The sequence below is a fragment of the Ruditapes philippinarum genome, unplaced genomic scaffold (assembly GCF_026571515.1).
Source record: "Ruditapes philippinarum isolate M1 unplaced genomic scaffold, ASM2657151v2 ctg1068_1_1_1_1, whole genome shotgun sequence".
Lineage (NCBI taxonomy): Eukaryota > Metazoa > Mollusca > Bivalvia > Venerida > Veneridae > Ruditapes > Ruditapes philippinarum.
In genome coordinates this window covers 707,130-714,708 of record NW_026864182.1, presented here as the reverse complement: position 1 = coordinate 714,708, position 7,579 = coordinate 707,130, and positions in this window count along the sequence as shown.

Sequence of the window (7,579 nt, the reverse complement as noted above, 5' to 3'; positions counted from 1 at the left end):
TATGTTGAAAATAAACTTTCTTTTTGCAACAATGCTATCACTGTTCAACGTATAATTCGCACATACTCGTCAAAGGTAAAACCAATCAGTAAGCAGAACCATCTTTGTTTACATACATGTATATCTTTGTTTACATTTATCTTTCAGAGCACTTATTTGGTCTGATTTTTTTGCAATCATTGTAATATATTTTTATTTTTTTTGTTCACAAATAACAATTATCAAGAACAATACTAAATCTCTAAAGAATAATGAAAACCCAGCAACATTGAAAATGTTGCAAATTTTATGCAACCTAGCAACGGTTATGTAATAATTGAAATTTACGCATGTTACTGTCATAATTGCGATTGAATGTTTTCTTATACATATAACTTAGAAATGAGTGTTCATTTTATGTGATTTCTTCTAAGTCTATAATGAATTGAACTAAGAAGTTCAAAGTTTTGCCTCATTATTGCTACGATTATTCTTATTCCTCAAAAACAGTTAATTTTTCGTATCTTGTTTCAGTCTCCAAACATATAACAATTTGCTATATACATGAACTATCTTTTGAATCTTTAACTCTGTCGGCAATTAGTATAATTATAGCGGATTAGTATTATTTTATGGAAGTCAAAGTATTATTTTGTTTCCATTATTTTACTTTACGACACATAGCGGCATAAACAGCGCTAATCTTTTCCGTTTTAAAGCATATAAAATGATCTTAATCCATTTTTTAAACATTATAAAACACATATTAAACATTTCAAAAGAGTTGCAAAAATATGGAGTTCTAAGGAATTATGTGCCTTTAAGTAATCTGGATTGTAGTGTTAGGATTTGGCAACATTTAAAAGTTTTATTTAGGATCATGTCCTCAAGTTCTTAATGTAATATTTTTAAGGATATATGATAATTTGAAATTGAAACTTAAGTACATAAAATGTAAATGTAAAACAACATCAAATGTGTAAATTTTTTAAATATCCAACATAATGTAAACCCTTCATGTGTCCAACTTTATCATACAATACTAAAACATCACATCGTTTAGTTAAATGTATTAAATAAATTTGACAAAATTAATAACCAATTGATCTGGGAAAGAATGTTTGTACATTGATTATTCTGCGAATAGTCGAGCTAAAAATGCATTCTACCATTTTACTAACTTTTGATGATAAATAAGGCAAATGGCACAATGCAGTGGGAGAATTATTTAGAAATGATATTTCGGTTTCATTTTACTTTTTATGAAAAACAAAATAGAAATAATGAAAAAAACAAACATACGAAAAACAAAACAGAATCATTAACTGATGCCTCATTTATCAGACACATGATCCTTGGACATAACACGACAATCTTTTAATGAATGCCATTAGCAGACAATTTTTATCTGATTACCATTTATCTCTGAAAAAAATGAAGACATAAATTGACTATGATGTTTTTAAGCAGAAATTTTAAAGATTCTGCACAGATTGTGCAATTTATTATGTACAATATACAGCATGGTTATATAATCGTAAATGGAATTGCTAAGTTTGTCCCTTATATCGAAACCTAGTTAGTGATTTTATCCATTTAAATTTATAACAGCCGCAATTCTAAACGTTGTTTAAATGATGGACAGAATACATTAATTTTATATATTCTGAGTATTAATAAAACGAATACCGGATTAATATATGATAACAATACTTTAATATAAAAATAATATTTATAGGTTTCTTGTGAAGCTAGAATACTGCATATCAACATTTATATAGAAATTTCACATTTGTGGTCATACCGATCAGGTCGTAATAATGCGTAATTCTTGTGTTTCAAGTTTCAACAACTTCAATGCACTACTTGACCGCAACTGAAGGAATAGAGAAGTTCATGCATCAAAATTAAGAGTTAAATAATTGAAAATCAATAAAAATACTGCCATATTAAATATTTTTAAGTAAATACATACGTTTAAAATGACGATTTACTTTGACAATATAAAAAGCTTGTTATACGTAGTAAATAAAATATTAAAGTCACCATACCTTTATAAAAATTGTGTACTTATTTCCCATCTATTACTGTACCACACAGTAAAACGACGCCTTCTCTAGAAAAAATTAAGAATGTGTAATAAGAGTTCAGGTCAAGGTTCAAAGATTAATTTCAGGAAGTATACAATGAAAGCATGATATATGCGTCTGATAGTCTAGGACTGCATATACTTAATCATTTAACTTTCTTCTTTCTCAAAAAACATAGAAAATCAATTGCTTTTCTCTGGTTAAATGCTAATAGCTTAATAACCACAAAGACTACCGTTATAAAGTATTTGTTGATAATACCCAAGATCACTACATTATGGTAGAAAGGATAATGATAATGCAATCTGTTACTGTCAGTCCGTCCGTCTACAAAACTCTACCCCGTGATAACGCAAATGTACTGAAATATTTTCATGAAACTTGATAAATGGATAGATGGCAGTCTGAATGTTATGCACATTTTTTTCTTTTTTCTTATTTCAAAAAATGTGGTTGCCGTTACAATAAATAGAATGAAATATGGAAAATTTAACACACAAACAGGATCCAGTGATAATGCAAAGGCTACTAAAAATTGTTTTATGAAACTTAAAATATGGCAGTCTGGAGATTATGCACGACTTTCTCTTCATCCTAATTTGAAAAGAAATTGGTTGCGTTTGTAATAAAAAGGATTAAAATATGAAATATTTATGATTACTCTGAGTACTGAAAACATTTTTTATGAAACTTGAATTATGGATGTGTAAAAATTATACACATCATTTTAATCTTGACAAGTCTATAGGGAGTATATTGAGAGCTGTCCTACTTGCCAAGTATCGGCGACCTCATCAAGATTTCTGATTCCAGTTTGTATGCTTTTCTCACTGTAATTTCTTTATTTTAAGGTTTTTACTTGAAACTTCAAATATATGTATGTAATCATCAACACATCATATGTGACAAGGTTCACAAATCTACAACAAAAAATATCAGAATAACCCCTATTGAACCAAGACGTTTATAGTTTTTTTTTGTTTTTTTTTTTTTTACTTCTTAATTTTTTTAATGTATCTTTTTCAAACTTCATACATATGTTTCTTATTGACATATCATTTGCGCAGGTTCAAAACTCTTCCTTCAATATTTCAAGAATTACGTCACCCTTGAACTTAAATCTTCTTCTAGAAGTTGTTATTTATTTACTCAAACTTCTTCATTTCTTAAAGCATTTACTTAAAACTACCCTATTATATATTTTTGTAATAATATGACAAGGGTTATAAATCTAGTGTCTACACGTATGTGTTTAGATTATCTCCTCTTAAACTTTTGATTTATCTTTAACTTTCTTATTTCTTAATAGATTTTTTTTCAAATTTAAAATATACATTGATTATCAACACCTTTATCATACTAGTATGTGAATAGATTAATAAGTCATGATTATTTCATTTTTGAACTTGAAATTTATTTGAAAATTGTTTTTTTCCTTCATTCTTATTATAAATAGTATATATGAACATTATTTTTTCACTTTTTTTCTTTGTGACGATACATGGTATCTTCTTTGATTTTAAGAATATAATTATTGTTGCTTGTTACACTCACAATATGTATGACAAAGTTCATAAATGTAGCATCTTAATTTCAAAAGTTATCTCCTCTTAGTTTTAAAATTATGCTTACCCCAAGTCTGTCCATTTGTCCGTTCCTAAAAACTGATTCCTGAGATCAATCTTAAAAAACTTGAAATATTTCCAACAAATTTACCTAAAATAAAGAAAAGTTGAAACTTTAATTATACATATTCATCCTGAGACAATTGGTTATCTGTAAGTTATCTGTGAGTTGTATAAACATGATTTCCTTATTAAGGAGGGACACTTCATTATCACATAACAATGATAAGACAAACTAAGAACTCAAAAGATTTAAGTTCCTGTATGTCATTCATTCATTCATTCATTTATTCATTTATTCATTTATTTATTCATTCCTTCCTTCATTCATTCATTCATTCATTCATTCATTCATGTCATTCATTCACTCATTTATTTATTCATTCATTCATTCAATGCCAGTAGCCCTTCGGAATGTTGCTTGGGTTGTAACCGGTAGGGAACTTATGGTTTGCCTGCAATATTATGATAATTGCTTGCTTTATGTTAGTCATTATTTTATGCGAAATAAGTGCTAATAGACGCATTTGCCGATGTAAATGCACGAAAAACGTGTACGAACCTTTAAGTTTAATGGGTGTAGTTTCTAAAGTGTGTTAAATCTTAAAAAACAAGTTCATTTCCTGTTGTTTTTTTTTTGTTTCTGTTTTACTTCAGGAAAAAATATTTGTTTCTAATTTTCTCGGTTAACTGAGATCACGAACCTGTATTCAGTATTCATTTCAAGCTAATATAAAAACTGAATCATCGTCTGGTAATTTGTCATGCTACGGTGTCCAATTACGGTATCTAAAAGATCACGACGGTTTATAAGAGATAGTGGTGAATCATCAAGAAATTAAGAATTTAAAATAATTATTCGAAATGTTTAAACATACTGTCTTATTTACTAACCATCTAAAAGGAAATGAAAGGAAATGAAATGCAATTAAATGCAATTAACGTTTACATATAATTTTGGCGTGTTTCTTTGACAATATTTTGTCTAAGGTAGTAAATGAAAGCTAAAAGTAACAATACCTTTTGTACTGTGCCTTATAAAAAAATTTCAATATTCAATCCTAGAAGAATCGATCGCTTCATCTCAGCCTGTAATTTTCTTAATTATCACAAATGGCATATATAAATATTACATAAGACTACTAGAGTAAAGACAATAGGCGAAAAGGAAATGATAATATAATCTTTAACAAAGAGTGTTTCAAAAATATCAAATAATTTATGAATAGCTAATAAGGCTAAAGTGTACAATAAATAAGGATTGTTCGACATGAACATAATTGATTTAACTAATTATAAAATACGCATTAAACACAATATGAGTATTTATTAGCGGCACGTCGTTTAGATAAGCGCAATTTATGATATTTATTGTTTCCAGAACCCTTTAAGCAGCTACTTGTGAATGATAATCTAAAGATAAATGTATGCTTAGTGGATTTAAAATATCAGTGATATATAGATGCATTCCCAAAATTTTTGTAATGTTTTAGGATTTTATTTGATAAATTATGGGCGGGTAACGTATTTCGTTTAATTAACACCATTTAATATGTTTGCAAGTAGTATGAAACAGTATTGTTTTGGTGTCTACAACATTAACTCACTTGCTTTAAAAAAAACGTTATATAAAGTGTCAAACTTCAAAAACGAATCATTTAAAGATTTCTGACAACTTAACTGATGGTGTTTAGGCATTTACAACGACTTTTATATGTTTTCCTATGAACGTGTCTGTCCTTATAAGATATTTAGCCTACATTTTCACTGATGGTGTCAGCTATTTATAGGTCAATCACGACAAAGTACGAAAGGTACAAATCAATTTCTGAATAGAACCAAGATTATAATAATTGAAATGTATTTGTAAGACCAAAGTTAACCACCAATTCATAAAATGTAATTATAATGTTATATAACGTATAATGTTCGATAACAACGATTTACTTAATAATAAAATATATATATGACTGCCTTCGAACATAACGATCATTGATTTTTCTTTAAAATCATTTACAATTAAATTATAATTGAACTGAATAGCATGCAGTGCTCCTGTATATCTGTATGACACTCTAGTATTTACGGCTTATTATGTCGTCACCAGGGTTGTATTATATGTCTTTGTGTGTATTTTGAAATTTTAAAATATGATGAAATGAATTGTTACGAAATGGTGGTTGAATAAAATGTTATAGCCTTCAGTCATACGTTGTTACGTTGTCATTCAATAATTTAAAGTTATAACGTTACAAACAATACACCATTATGAATTAAGTAGGCAAGTACCTATTTTTTATCAGATTATAGTTATAGATATGACATGGTACTTTTTGCAGACATTTTGTTCAGGTAATATTAACCAATTGTAAGAGACCTCAGTTTTGAGAAATGTACATTACTTTGCGTTAATATTAATGCTACAAAATATATTTAAGTATTCCAATTATATAAATCGAATTTTGGCGTGATAAATCAGGCATATAAGCTGACAGTAAAAACAAATAAAGAACATACTTAAATCATTATATAAAACAGAAACTTATACCCACCAGATTATGTAACTGCTATAAATCAGTACAATAGCCATCGAATCTACAATGTTCTAAGATAATGCTTGAAAGACAGTGCCTCCAGAAAGTAATATAAAGAAGAAAGCTTGTTAGTTTTGTTCACTCGGCTGAAAAACGTATGATGCTAAATGACAAGTATTACTGTCATATTGGCATTTGTTTGTGTGTATTGCAAGTTAATTGCGCTTCATTATTGATTGTAAAGATATTGACAAATCCTAAGCACAGCTGTTTAACTGCATCAAATCAATTATGTTAGAGCTATCACAAATCTTATTTAAGAAAATCCATCATGAGTGACGTTACTCAGAAGATACAAATAAATTATAGATAACTCACACTAAATAAATGAAAATTGACTGAAAATGTAGGTAAATATTTACTTTTTGTAGTACAAATATATAATATCCAACTCTGAAAGCATTCGATGTTGCTTAGACGTAAAACAAAAGATGACGACACAATTTTCATTCGGTAAATGCATATATTTGATTTGTGTCCTACAAATGATAATAGTAAAGTACAAATTTGACGCAATTATACTTTACTATTGAATCATACTATTTGACTACATATACGAATGTTCTATATGTGTAAAACATATGAAAATAACAACAACAAAACATCGGTATTTGGACGGTAACTCAAAGTGTAATATGTGACGAGATTGAAGGCCTATTGTGGTGACAAACTTGAAAAGTTATTTATTCATGACAAGTGAAACACTGATACAGTTAATTTACCTGACTTATGAGATTGAAAAAATCTTTAAAAACCGTCTAAACACAAATATTTACCAGAATTCATTGCAATATCTACATAAGTCATTTCTTACAAATACGTGTTCGGTACAAGAATTATGTCGTCAATAAGAATTGTTTGTCATCGGCATTAATAAGTAGCAAAAGCTAGTAAAAATAATAATATTAAGCAAAGTCAAACATATTTGCATAAATTGTCCTGTTTAAATGAACTCAAATCGGAAATGAAAACATATGGCTTGAATGCTTCGCTGATTGTTTACATTTATCTAGGTACTTTATTTTTAGTACTTAAAAGATAACAAAGAAGCATCATATATTATAACTTTTTTATAAGTCTTGACAAGAATGGTATATAAATTCTTCGCATTACGAACACCAATATTAATTTTCTTTTTCTGAAATATAATGTTTAATCTTTAATGCTCACCATTATGGTTTCTTTTTGTATTGCTATGAACGCCAGAACGGTGCAATATATTCCCTGAAAATCAAGCCTATATTAAATGTAAAGAACCATTATTTCAATGAAATATTTATTAAGATGAAAA